Raw genomic sequence first — 15,726 nt, 5'->3', positions numbered from 1 at the left:
TCTTTTGGCAAGGAGATTTGTTAGCGGTGGTCGGCGTGACATTGAGTTGGATTTTAGTCGGCTTTGTGATTCAGGCGAGTCTTCTCATTGTACTTATGGGTTGAAGGCACCAATACTGGCCAACTGGATTGTGTTATGTAGAATGTTAGTTATCTTTGTAACTCTTGCATGTATGATTGGGTTGAAATACACCCCAGGGTTGGGCCTATTATTGTATGTTGGGTTGAAAGAAACCCCAAGGCTGGGCCCATTATTGAATGTTGGGTTTAAAGAAACCCCAAGGCTAGGCCCATTATTGTATGTTGGGTTGAAAGAAACCCCAGGGTTGAGCCCATTATTGTATGTTGGGTTGAAAGAAACCCCAGGGTTGAGCCTATTATTGAATGTTGGGTTGAAAGAAAAACCCTAGGGTTGGGCCCATGATTGTATGTTGGGTTAGAATATACCCCATGGATGGGCCCAACTGTATGTATGGTATATGGTATTTTGGGGAGTTCACTAAGCTTTTTGTTTATAGTTTTGTGTTTATATGTTTTCAGGTACTTTTGGTTTCAAAAGGAAAGGTCCGACTTAATCATACTGCATCCTCTGAAGATTTTATTCCGCAATGATTGTTTATGATTTCACTCTGATGTTTTAGGAATATTTTTATTTTGATCGTCTTTTGGGATGATGAATGAATGGTTTTAACTTATTTAAAATAGAAATTTTACTCGGTATTTTTACGATGTTACATTTATATCACATTTTCTTTAATTTTACAGTATGATTTTTAATTTTAGATGATTTGAGATTGAAGTTTTTTTTAGTGTGAGAGTCATCCTAAAACAAATACCATCACGTCTTATCATATGTATTTTAACATTAAATAAATAAATATGTTAAAGCTAAAGTACCCATATTAACAAATATACATTTTGTGTTCTTTGTTTTTTTAAAAAAACCACTTCGGACCACTTATTGTGCGTCGTGCAGCACACGCGCATCACTTGGCCCTTTGCAACTGTTTGTTTTTCAGAAGACTTCTGACTTAAAAACTGTTGTGCGTGTGCTGCGTGGCGCAACACTAAACCAACTACTCCAAACCTCTTCACGCCTTATTTTAACTTACTACAACAGTCTGCATGTAACACCCGTGGATCCGGGCCAGTCAATTTAGAGATAATAGGGGTCGAAAACGACTTTTCGAAAAAATATTATTTAGAGTAAATAATCTTAACCAAGTTGTAGAATACATCTTAGGGGTTCCGTACATATAAAGAACGCCGAAATCCGAGTTATAACGAAGAAGTTATGGTCCGTCGAAGTTTTACGGCAAAACCGGCACGACACCAAGAGACGTAAATAGTGAATTTTTGATAAAGGACTTTTTAGCCTTGTAATCTAAACAAAAGTTGTAGCATATGTTAAATCGACAACATACAAAAAAAACGCCCAAATCTGACTTCGTGTGAGAAGTTATAAATTTTCTAAGATTTCGCATAGTAATGCACAACCAAAAACTCGAATTTTAGATCGAACGGTTTTTGGCCTACGCGACCTAAATGAGAATTGAAGATCTCATTAATAGGAGCTCAACGATAAAAAGACAGACGAAAATGGAGTCCGTATGTAGAAGTTATGAATTTTACGCAGACATTTAACAGTATAATTTCCTCGTACTGTTAAATTTAAGATCGGCCGAGAATTAGCTGACGGAGTCAAAATAAAAGTTGTAGATCTTACTTTTACCTACGTGTGGAAATAATGAACGTAAAAAACGGAGCTCGTATGTGAAAGTTACGGATTTTAGAAGTCGGAAGTGTGATGTGCGAAAACGAACGACATGGCACAATCTTGGTCATTGCTTTCCCCCCAAGTCTTGCCACCAGATGGTGACATGTGGCACCAAGTTTAGCCATATTTCACCCTATAAATAGAACCTCTCTCACCCGCATTTTCTTCACACCTTTCCCATTCTTTTTTCTATTTACTCTCTCTCTAGAACCTCTTTCTAGCCCCGAAACCCCCCGAAAAGCCTAGGAAACCTCCCTAGTATGAGGCGGAAGCCCCGGAGTGCTCGAAGGCTCCGAGAAGAAGAGCTTTTCGGCTTGGTAATGCTACTCCAAAAAAATCCCGGTTTTCTATAAAACTCGTTGTAAGTGAGCTACGCCTACGCTATTTTTAATATAGCTTTTATTTAATTATAGTAACGTTATTAGGAACTTATAATAAGTACTTGGGCTATTATTATGGGTTATATAAGTATTGTTTAACGCTTATATGATAGTAATAATAGTTAGACTATTAATTAGTCTCGGCGAATAATAGACTAAACTCTAGTGGTAATAATACTAGATTTCGTCAAAGGAAATTATTTTTAAGAAGCGAAGCGTTGTCTGAGCTCGGAATCACCACCTTTTCAAGTGAGTGCATGGTCTCTTTCATCTTACACATAGATATGAAGTATTTTATATAAATTACGTGTTATGTGTGCATATTATCTATATACTTGCTATCTATGCTGGATGGACGATTTTATACAAGTTTTATATGATTTAAACTGTATATGTATTTATATGTACATAATATGTTGGATAAAACATTGGTAGATGAAATATGAGTTGGATGATGAGTTGAGAAGTGATATAGACCATGAGGTAAGGGTGAGAGGTAGACGATGTGAGAAGCCTTGTTCCTAAATGATGGCCCCATCATCTAGCAGAGTATGGATGACAACCACGATTTATTCTAGACAGTCAAGTGGAACACTAGCAGGCTCGCAACCCGTAGGTGTTGTGAACGATGTGTTCACCGGTGTACTCTAAAAACCCATTGACATGTATTGCGAGTGGACTCTCGAAAACGATATTGTCAGTAAACGAGATAACCCTAGCAGCTGTGCTCGAATGACAATACTGGCAGCTGCACCTCATATAGAATGTCACAATTATGGCAGTTGCGCCTAAGTGATAGAACTAGCAGTTGTGCTTGACAGTTGTGTCATTGACAATGATGGACTTCGTACCTATTTGTTGGGTCAAAAATATGGTTTATACTTTGCTTTTCTAGGAGATTGTAATTTTTGTAATATTTTATGAGTTTACGGTCAGGAAGTGTGTTTACGACCGTAAACCCAGTTTGCGGCTCGTGTGTATATATATAGGGGTGAGGGGTGTGAGGAAGAGATTGATGAACTGAATAGAGAGAAATGGGAGCTTATGTGTGTGTGTGTGTGTGAATCTCATGTAAAGGAGCATCATTCCAATCTATTCAATACATTGAAGATTAAAAATTCAATCAAAGAAAAATCAGAAAAATTAAAAATTCAAAAATAGTGTTATTTTTGTTTTATTTCTTGTTCAGAAAAATCAAAAATCCAAGAATATTTTTGTCTCGGTGCTAAGTTTTCTTTTAGTTTTGTTTTGTCTTGAAAAGTGATTTCAGGTATAGATAAGACTCATGAAGTTTGTGTCGAAGACTTCTGATCCAAAGCCTCGTCCATGAGCATCGAAGAATTCGCATTCGAAGGAGCAAGAAATGAAGATTATTCTTTCAACATTCAATCCTTCAACCCCAGAAGCAAGGTGAAGCTGCAATTGAAGAATATGTGACAGATTGCATTAAAGCCTCCTCAATCAGTCTGTTGCTATCTTTGTACCTGCTGAAGTGATCTAGAAGATTTGTTCTCTCTGATGTTCTCTCTAAAGATTCTCAAGCTAACAGCGCTATCTTCAAGAATCAGTACGTCAAGCCTCCTCACCCAACGTGCGTTCAATGCCAAATTCTGAAGAAAAACCCAACTGCTCAAGATGAAGTCATTCATAGAAGATTCATATATTCATCCTGATGCTGTGAAGAATTTGAAGATAATAGTTGAAGCCTAGCTCCCAATGAAGATTAACAAGAAAGGCTAGCTACTTTTTAGGAGGAGCATGTTGGGTCATTTAAGAAAAGAAAAGAAAGCTATAAACCAAGGGGGAGATTGTTGGGTCACAAATATGGTTTATACTTTGCTTTTCTAGGAGATTGTAATTTTCTATAATATTTTATGAGTTTACGGTCAAGAAGTGTGTTTACGACCGTAAACAGAGTTTACGGCCGTAAACCCAGTGTTTACGACCGTAAACCCAGTTTGCGGCTCGTGTGTATATATATAGGGGTGAGGGGTGTGAGGAAGAGATTGATGAACTGAATAGAGAGAAACGGGAGCTTATGTGTGTGTGTGTGAATCTCATGTAAAGGAGCATCATTCCAATCTATTCAATACATTGAAGATTCATATTATTCTTCTTCTCCTTCTCTTCTTATTTGATCTGACTTCATCCGTTTGATTGGGATTCCGTACCATTAAACGGATCTTATTGATACACAAACAGATTAGGGACTTACACTATTCCTTAGGATAATCCTTAGGAATGAATGAAGGAGAAATAGTTGATTCTTAGGGTAGATCCTTAAGAGTAAAGAGGATAATGGGGATGAGTAATTGGGTTAACTGTTTGATGATTAAACATAATAATTATATTATTGTGGGTTGAAAACCCTATATACTCACCACGTTTCCCAACCTGACCCACTCAGTTTATTTATATCATAGGTGTTGATATGAAGTCACATTACACTGAGAGATTAAGGAGATATAAATCACTAGTGATAATGAATGTAAGTTATGTTTCTGTATTGACGATGACATCCCGAATGTTTTAAAAAGAAAGAAAATACTTTTCTTCGGAAATGTTTTGATAATGTATTTATCATGTTTTACTGGGAACAAATTCCGCAACATTTTTATTAAAAGAGGTACTCTGATTTTTATAAAGCATAAACAAAATCGGTATTTTCTGGCCGTGAAAATGGGGATGTCACACTGCAGACGTTAAAAAACAAACATACTTTTTATTAAATGTTGCAGTCGTTTGTTCCACCTCTTCTGCTACAGAGGATTGCAGAGGTGGTTCGCAGACTTCACTCATTTTCTCTTCGAAAAAACAAACAACACCTAGTCTTACTGAATGATTAAATTTTAGTTTTTAGTGTCGACAACTATTGGCAAAATTCATAGAGTGATATTGTCTATGGTCTATATAGCAGCCACAAACACAAGATACATAAAAAAAATTTAAAAGTAACCATATTGAAATATAACCATTCGGGAAGAGATGTGAAATTAACGAACAAAAGGCATGACAACGTTCTAGATAATCATGATCCGGAGCTGACTACAATATAAGAAAAGTTTCAAGGGGATCCCCAAGACACCAAAGAAGAAAGAAGAAGACGTCGTCAGGGCTCCAAAAAAAATGATATATTCAGAGCTCATCACACACATGATAGGTGATCATATGATTCATCTTAATTTTCAAACCTTATAATAAGTTATACAAGAACAAAAATTAGAAACCATCTTGTCATTTTGTTGGATCAAAATGGTTGATCAGTTTTAACAACCTAGTTAGTTGATTTAAATATTTATCTATACCTAACCCACATCAACATCAAAGTAAAAGCTTTATGATTTTTGTTACTTATAAAAGGGAAGTGTGAAGGGAATGTCTATTATGTATTGTTTAGGCGATACAATTTTCTATCTACTACTCCAACATTGTTGAATGAAGTTATTAAGGAAAAAAGTTAACGATTAAAATCTCAGACTTGGTTTATTATAAGTTTAAACTGGTTTTAATCATTTAATATTATTTTTGCACATTGAGCCGATTTTATTAGTTTAACCTTGTTCTATTCTATAAAATGACTGTTTTTTTAGGTTGAATCAGTCTGAGTTGTATTGAATATAAAAATCTTATGATTCTCTTGGCAAACAGGCAAAACTCGCCTTAGTAAAGGCTGAGTCCGAGTAATTTGCGGAGTGCTCCACCGAGTTATTTGATTTTTACAACAATATACACAACCCGACCTACAATTAGTAATTTTAACTATTTCATTTTATTCGGTTTCACTTAAATAGGGAACCACATAGTTTTTTGTTCTAAACTTGTCACTACACATCCTTTATTACTTTCATTTTTTGTGAATACTCTCTTAAATACACTAATCTTCCATTAGTAGCCTTTTCTAGTGATATAAAAACTAACTTCCGGCAAATAATAATAATAATAATAATAATAATAATAATAATAATAATAAAGCAACAATAACAATAAATTGTAACGGGTACTTGTGATTTTCTTTTTGGGAACTGAAATGACTAGGTGTGGTAATAATGTGTCGGAGCAAAAATTTCACATTTGAACTCAAACTCGACCTCTTATTAAATGTCAAAGTAGTCAGATTAGAAAAAAGTTATTGAAGTTTGATGGTTTTAATGGAAAATGTCATGTCATCATGTATGTCATCATGTTAACTCGTCAAACCAACAATGAGATGGTCATAAGGCTGAGGGGAGTGGTGTTGAGGCCACCGAGCTGAGGTTCAGCTCCAGCAAAGAAGAGGAAGCTTCGAAGAAGAGAGATAGCGAGTTGTTGAGTTGGGAGGAGTGAAGAAGGAGAGAGACTTGGAAAATGACTGTCAAGTTACACTACCACAAGGCGCGGTGTGCTCCAAGTCCACATCGATATATCGAACTCCCTTCTGAGTCCACACCGTATAGCCTACTAATTGCGGTCATAATTTCTTTAAAAAATGTGTTTCATTTATCGAAATAAAATATACTACATTACTAACCAATCAAATAAAATATAACTATTTTTATATAAATTGTCCTAAATTTATTCGAATTATATATTTCAAATTACTTGTAATACTTTAACATTTAATGAATATCGGGATCTGACCAAGAATGACATCTAATTTCAAGCGTCTTTCTAGTGATCGTTTAAACTTTAACGATCCACAAAAGCTTATGATATCTTTTTAAATAAATTATTATTCTTTTACTTAATTCCTTTAAAGTGATTTATTCATTTATACGTATAAATTATATAAATGCTTTGAGGATTCCGCCAACGCCAACATACATCCCTCCAACTAAGAAAAACCTTTTAATTCGATACCCAATAATTAGTTATTTTGATATCCTTTTTGTGTTTATGATTTCCAACGCTTTTTTTTTAGTATTGTATGGTTCAAGTTGCAATGGAATATTCGTAAAACAACTACAAAAAGGTCAAAATTGGTGCTGGTTTTGATTTAGTGGCATCGAGCTTCTTCTTCAAGGTGTCTCTTCTTTGTTACTTCTCATAAAACAAATCTGTTAGAGTGAATTACATTTTTGGTCATTGATTAAAATTGTTACTTTTAGTTTTTTTTTAATATATATTTTTTATTTTTACATGTTTTAAGAGTATTTAAATTTCATATCTACATTTTTAATTACTTATTTGATACTAGATGTAAAAAAAATTGTTATGCAGTTGAATAAATTTCCTATAATACTCTTTCTTTATTGTTGGTTTAAACAATAAGAATTTTGCAAATATTTTACACGTGGCTAACATAATTTCAAACAATATAAACAAATTTAAATATAATTTTGTTCATCTTGTTTTACTAAAGTTGATTATTTGGTTCTATTTAATAATTAAAAAAGTTAACACATATAAGAAATGAATTCATTCAAATATTTGTAAAACAGTATTTGTATATTTTATTAAACCGAAACATAACTAATTTATGAATGTTGTGATTTTTAATTGTGATATGTTATACCATGTTTTATAAGTTATTTATATATATTTCTCTATAATTTTAGCCAAAATTTCAACTTTGATCTAAATTTATGAACTTTTTATAAAATTACCAAAACTTTATTTATAACTTCATTTTTTTTTTCAAAGTTTACTTTCTTATAAAATTACTTATTTTTTCAAGCTTGGTTTATTTATTAAGCCACCTTTTATAAAAATTTACAATTTTTTATATCTTTTTTACACATTAGTTTTTTATAATTCGTTTTCACAAAATTAGGTTTTGTTTTACAATTTTTATGAAGTTATTTTTATAAAATTTTCTTTTATATATATATATATATATTTATATATATATATATATATATATATATATATATATATATATATATATATATATATATAAATAGTTATAGTTATAGAAAAACATGTAAAATTTCCATATATTCCATTTTATGTATGTTTCTAAGATATTTTTTGTTTTATAAATTAGTTTTTTCTATAAGTTCATTGTATAACTTGTTTTTACATATTGTTTTTGTTTATGTAAATTTATAAAATAAACATGTAAAATTTCATAATTTACATATTTGTTTTAAAAAAATTAGAAAAAACTATGCTGGAAATAATTAATTTATAAAAACAAAACAAAATATTAAAAACACATATAAAAAATATGTGAAAAAGTTAGAAAATAAAGTTGTAAAAAACTAATTTTATAAAAAAGAATCTATATTAAACAAGGTTTAAAAAACTATGTTTTCCAAATATATTTTTTCTTTATATCGTATAATGTATATTTTTCTTATATTATATTGTTGGAAATATGAATTTTTATGAGCTTTCAAATCCATATGAATTTAATAAAGTGTATTTTTTTCCATTTATTAAATTGAGAGAAATCTCATAATAAATGCAAAATAAATCTTAACATAAATCATAATCAATGCAATAAATAATTTCAGCTTGAAAATTGCTTCCCTCCTAATGTAAATCCGTAAATTCGGTCAATATTGACAAAATTCACTGTCATTAATAAAAACTTTCCGTAGGTGTCAATATCTATTTCTCACAATTATGTTCTTGATACGCTTTATGATATTGTATCAATCGCAGATAAGTCAAATAAACGATTTATCATATATTGTAATAATTTCCAAAATTATGTATATATATTTTACTATTTAACGCATATTTCCTATCAGTATGAGGATTACTTTGCCATACTTTGAAGTCCTGTTATTCTACTTAATCATCTTCGTCGACTGCATTATCTAAAGAATGTTAAAAATCTTAATTGTTGTTATTATTTATGTGTTTCAATGATTGACCAAGTGGCAAAATGGTCTCTCCATGTGCGTATGTGTCTGCCTATTTCTGTATGACCAAGGGGCAAAGATGATATTTTGTAAAATTATGTTTGCTGTTTGTGGAAGAACTAGGGCCAAAACATTGATATTCACCATATACCAATGTACTTTGTGTGGAATTAGTATTATTGCAGGGCGACCACCCTACTGGATCGATATGACTATCATGGAAAGTTTTCATTTAAAATGTCCTCGAATATTCTTGCCATGGACGACCACCCTACTGGATTGATATGAATATCAGGCGCTCAAAGGATGAGAAAATTACCTCATGATCCATGGATGTATGCATTATGCGATATCTTTGATGTTTTTGGTGCACTATGTTGATAACTCGGAGCTTAGAGTATGAAGGTTATCATCAACATCTAAAAGTGAAAATCCAATGGACTGATTGGGTGAAAATATAGATTAACATTTTACCACATGCAATTATCAAGGATATCATTGATTAAACTTCTTGTGACTTCACTTACCTAGAAATCATATTTATGTCATGCTTTTAAGTAAGCAACTCAACAATTGTTGATAGGAAATCATAATAGTCTTTTAATTCAGTGAACATTTTACCCATACGCTAACCTGTAGTATAGTTCAAAACCATGAATTAAAACAAATCCATTTTTACTATTTTATATCACACTACTTTCTTACAATTTTGAAAATAATAGTTTTGTAATGAAATTACATATTACTCCTGCAAGTTGTTAAACAAAGATATGAGTTTGAGCTAAAATTGATTATAAGTAAAAACAATTAATTGGTTTTTAAATGTTGATGTTTTGGTGTTTAAACTAATATGATGTAGAACTTTTCCAAAACTTAATCTAAGTAATCTTATATTTGTATATTTTTTGTTTAGTTTATAAACTTTTGTCTATGTTTGTATCTGTAACTAAAATTGGATAACTTTTTCCTTGACATGTAAATAAGATGTCGATGTACACATCTAAACATTGCATTAAAAAATTGTATTTTCGGTTTTTCACTAGCACTACAACAGGAAAGTTGGTGCTTTGATTTTAGGGGAATCGTAATTTTGAATTGGTTTTTAGTGTTTAGAGACTCGAAACATATGACATCTTCAAATCATTCTTCCAATCCAAGCCTAAGAAGAACTTCTGTCACATGGCCTTCATTTGCATTTGAGAAAATCTGTGGTGAAAATATAATAAATGAGTTTTCCTATAAAGTATAAAATTTTTCATTAAAAAAGGAAAGAAAAGTGAAACACTTTTCTATAAGATCAAATGTTTCATTAAAAAAACCTCTGTGGTGAAAATTTAACAAATGAGTTTATTAATTGTAGTATGATATGTTTCATTAAAAAAATAGTCAAGAAAAAGATTACCACTTTATTGTAAGTCAAACTATTTCTTGTAAGTCAAACTGTGTGCAAGAGTTATGAGCACAGGGTATTGTTTTAGATTTTCATAGGGCAATATCCCATGTAAAAAGATGTTTATTAGTAAAACACCAAGACTATATAATATAAGATTTTGAAGGTTTTTTAAAGATAAAAAAGTGTAAAATGGATGAATTGTTACATAAGGTCTTTTAAAAATTTTATAAAGATTATAAAAAGATCATGGTTAACAGTGGAGATTATACACGAACAACAATCATTGTTGTTCCATAATCCATGTTGAGTGTAGAACACTTTTCTGGAACTTTGGTTTCGTCTATGTCAAGCTTATTGACCATATACTCAAAAAAGATGTATTTATGTAACAAAGATGATGAGTTAAATTTGTTTTCTATTTAACAAAATATAATGATCAAGAAACTTCATGAATGTATGCATATACCTGTGATGTTTTTGGTGCACTATGCTAAATTGCTAATAACAAGGAGCTTAGAGTATGAAGGTTATCATAAACATCTAAAAGCGAACAAAATAAGGTTTTAATCTATTTTGCATAAATGGTCATGTAAATGATTCAATTGAGTAATATATTTTTGTCATTATTCGTGTTTTCAATGTAACCAATACCATATAAATAACTGGAAATTTATACAGTATCATAAAACTATATGAACATTTTGCCCATGCATCTAAATCTAATATTAATTTAATAATGGTTTAATGTTCAAAAATTGATATTAATTTTATTTTCAATAAACTCGTGTAATATACGGGTCTCACACCTAATATATATATATATATATATATATATATATATATATATATATATATATATATATATATATATATATATATATATATATATATATATATATATATATATATAGCTTTTTAAAATTAAAACACAACTTTTATTTCCTAATAAAGACTTTGCATTTTCTTTTATTTTCTTTCATTTGCTTGTTTTAACATGTTTAGGAGTAATATTTCTATTTTAGATAAAAAAAAAATCATAAAAACTCTTAGTGTTTTTTTTTTCCGAAAAGACAATAGCATTGACAACTTTTTTGAAATTTAATTTTAGTTTTCGTGTTTTTCCTGTTAGAAACATTTTGAATCTTAGACTTGTTTGATATAATAATGTCATTATATTCTTTTAAAACTTAATTTTTGTTTCCATTTGAACCAAGTTTTTGTTTTGACTTGTAAGATCAAGTTTTTCATGTTTTATTTAGAGTGTTTTTAGTGGTTTTTAACATTAGACAACTCTTTCTCACCCACTTTAGTTTTTACCATCATTAACATAGATTTTAGTACGTATTTTGCCAACTAGAATTAGACTCGACATTTTCCTTTAAGTTTTGAAAAACAAATGAAATGTAAAGTGTCCTTTCAAATTTTAATGTTAAAAACTATAAAAACATCATAAATAGAAAACAATAAAAACATGGGAATTATAAGTCATCACAAAAAAGTTGATTAAAAAAAGTTTGTTAAAAAGGGGTTTTTTTGAAAAAAAAGAAGTTGATGGTTTTTTTTCCAAAAAAGTGTATAAAACCAAAACATTATGTAAACTTGATATGCTATAAGAACCACATTGGAAAAAATGGAAAATTATTAGGGTATCAAACCCAACAAATAAAAGGGTGCAAAATGAACTCCAAAAACATTGTCACTTTGCAGTAACAAATAATACAAGGTAAGTATGATCGACCCATTGAGACACAGAACAAATGTGTGTACTTGTTTGCGTAAGGTATTAAAGTCACAGGGGGGTTGTATTTGTAAAAGTTAGAACTAAACACATGTAATTAAAGAATTTGTCACTTGATAATAAAATGATTTCGATCTCATTGTAAACTCATGTGTCATGCAATTCAATCACGTGATAAAGTTAATTTATAACCTATCTAAGTTGGTATTTGAAAACAGTAATAAGCTCTAACATTTTTCATTCACCAAATTGTTTAATCAAAATAAGCTCTTTGAATTAGTCCGAGCCTTACTAGTCTAACCTACACAAACTCTTAGAATTAGATTGAAAAACGGCATTAAGATAATGTGAATGTTCCCAAAAATGTTCAATATTTCTCATAAGCTTGGAAATGTAAAAACATGCGATTCTAATTTTCACCAAAGTTAATCCTATTATAAAACCGATTTGATGCTTGTAGTTTAATTTCAATTCATAAAACGATTAAAGATTTCATAAATTGAATAAAGAGAATGAAATAACCTAATTATAGTGGTCAACATGAACCAAGATCAAATTAAACATTAGGTTAAAACAAAACTACATCTAGATAGAATCATGAACATAACATCAAATCATATGATTCAAAGCATAATGTAACATCCCAAAATTTACGACCAAAAATTTCATTTTAAATTAAACAATTACAAAAGAATTTGTCTGAAAACATCATATAATCAACTCATATCGAAATCAATGTATCCATAGTCAAAACATGTCATGATAAAAACAATATCAGAGTATAAATCTCAAAGATCTCTTGTACGGAAAATGTAGTGTGATGCGTTGCAATCATGTCGGCTCCTTTCCCTTCGAAGAGTAAGTACCTGAAACCAAAATTGAAAACCATAAGCACAAAGCTTAGTAAGCTCCCCCATCATACCACATACCATACAATAACATACTGCCTAGCATATCTGGGTGTTGGCCTACTCCTTCGGTCTCTTTCAACCGGTAACCGCCTAGCATATATGGGTGCTGGCCAACCCCTTCGGCCTCTTTCAACTGGTAACTGCCTAACATATTTAGGTGCCGGCCTACCCCTTCGGCTCTTTCAACCGGTAACTGCCTAACATATTTAGGTACCGGCCTACCCCTTCGGCCTCTTTCAACTGGTAACAGGGACTATTTCACCCCTACTGCTACCCCATATCATCCTAGTACATAAATAGATAAATCACATACTACTTAGCATATCTGGGTGCTGGCCTACCCCTTCATTCTCTTTCAACCGGTAACGGGGACTATTTCACCCTTCCTACCACTATCACATAATATCATAGCATACTAGTACATAGAGCATAGCAGATAGTGGCATACCAAACAATTATCATAAATACAATCATCTCAACTATAATCAACTACTAGTGGGCCAACATTGGTGCCTTCGACCCACATCTACTGGAAGATAACTCACCTCAATATCGTGAAGTAGCCGAACTGTCCTCAACTCTGAAATCAACTCCACTCAAAATCTTACACATAAAGATCTCCTTTAATCACCCTTTCATACTCATAACCCCTTAAGGGTCAACTTTGGTCAAGGTCAAATTCAGAGTCAACACCCTAGTCAAAGTCAGCATTCTGGTCAAAGTCAACATCCTGGGTTGTGTACCATCCATAAAAATCAAGCCAATTTAAAACTTTTTAAAACATTTAAACCATTAAGTTATCACAATTTGTTTTCAAAATAGTATAAACATCAAAGTATTCCTAGAATCAAATCATGAAATATAAGGAGGTGCACGATCACGCCTTCGGCTTGTCGCGATCATCAAAAGTACCTGAAACATAATCAACAACTGTAAGCCCGAAACTTAGTGAGTTCCCCCAAAATGCCAACGCCATACAAATATAACCATATCATATAAACAAACATGGTATGCATAATGAGCATCAGTCTGACTGGACCGCCTCACAGGCTATCAATCTATCTGGACCCTTCTCCGAGCCTTTGGCACGTCTGGACCGCCTCTCAGGGCCTTCAGCTTATCCGGACCTCTCGACGGGCCTTCGACTTGAATAGTATGGACTAGCCGGGTCTGCAGTCTATCTTGTCCACCTTGGGTATCTTGGCCTACAGCACAAAGCAGTACCTGCCTCAACCCAATCCTCCAAACCAACAAACATGTGCACATAAATATCATACGCTAGCTAGCATGTACAAATAATCATACATATCTACAGATCACTAACATAGCAATCATCTTATGACCGGGATACCAATCTAACAGATCACTAACATAGCAACCATCCTATAACCAGGATACAAATCATAAGGGTCGGCCTTGGTGCCTTAAAACACGTTGATATAGTGAGAAGAACTTACCTTACATTGTTGAAGTCCCACGGACAAAACCCTAGCTGCTGGATGACAGATTCCCGAACTGTCAACATCAAAACAAGACCCAATTAATTATTGGGTTCCAATATATAACCATAACTCCGTGCTTAGGGTAAAAGACTACTTTACCCCCAACCTATCTTGATTCAAGCCCAAGACCCAAACTCACACTCCAAAGGCCCAAAAGTCAACCAATGAAGCAAAGCCCAACATATGGCCCAATTTTCCAAATTGGGACGAAACCCTTCATATGGGCCTTACCGTTAGGCCCAACCATTTATTACGGTGCAAACAATGGGTATTCCAATGGTTCAATATCTCATAATCATTAAGGCCCATTTATGGCCCAATTTTCCAAATTGGGCCCAAGTCCCTCACATGAGCTTACCCTAAAGCCCATCCATATATTTTAGTCAATTTACTTGTTCTTGGATAGCCCAATCACCAAAGCCTAACAGAAAGGCCCAACTCAAGGCCCAAGCAAAATTAGGGTTTTCACATATAATGAAGATTAGGGTTAAGTGTTTCTTACTTAACCCATTAAGGACTTAATCCATTAAGTCCATCACTCTACTAGATAAATCATATGGTGTGCTCAGGTGAAATTCATAATTCAATTCCAATGGCCCAAAACATAGGTCTCGATAAGTCCAAACCAACCAATCCAAAATTAGGGTTTTCTAAACCTTAATTAGGGTTTCCAACCAATTTACAAACCATTTAATCCAAATTAGGTTTTTAGGTTAATTAAGGTTTCACTAGGCCAATTAGGGTTAAATAAGTCGGGCACCACCCACTACCACATCGGGTAGTGGTGGTCAACGACGGCTCACGGTGGCGGCCACCACCTCATGGTGGTGGTTATGGTTCTAGTCCACTTATGTCCAAGCATCCCAAAAGCAACCTAAACATAAGCAAAAGCACACCGCCACCTAACACGGATACTGGTGGCGGCGGAAGGCGGCAGCCACCACCTCACGATAGTGATTATGAGTTTCTTCATTATGCTAGTCTCTAATTACAAGTATAAAATGCAATATCTTGAAATAAACCCACACACAATAAGATAAACACACCCGCACAACCACCCTTATGGTGGCCAGCGGTGGTACAAGGTAGCAGCCACCACCTCACGGTGGTGGTGATGGCTTTTCCTAAAAATTTCATCTAAACAAAGCACCCCAAACCCCACTTCCCTGAAATAAACACACACAAACATGCTTTGCCCAGAAAAGAAACACAACCACCCACCTGGTGGTGTACGGTGG

Source organism: Lactuca sativa, chromosome 4 (assembly GCF_002870075.4).
Source record: "Lactuca sativa cultivar Salinas chromosome 4, Lsat_Salinas_v11, whole genome shotgun sequence".
In the NCBI taxonomy this organism is placed as follows: domain Eukaryota; kingdom Viridiplantae; phylum Streptophyta; class Magnoliopsida; order Asterales; family Asteraceae; genus Lactuca; species Lactuca sativa.
This window is presented reverse-complemented; position numbering follows the sequence as displayed.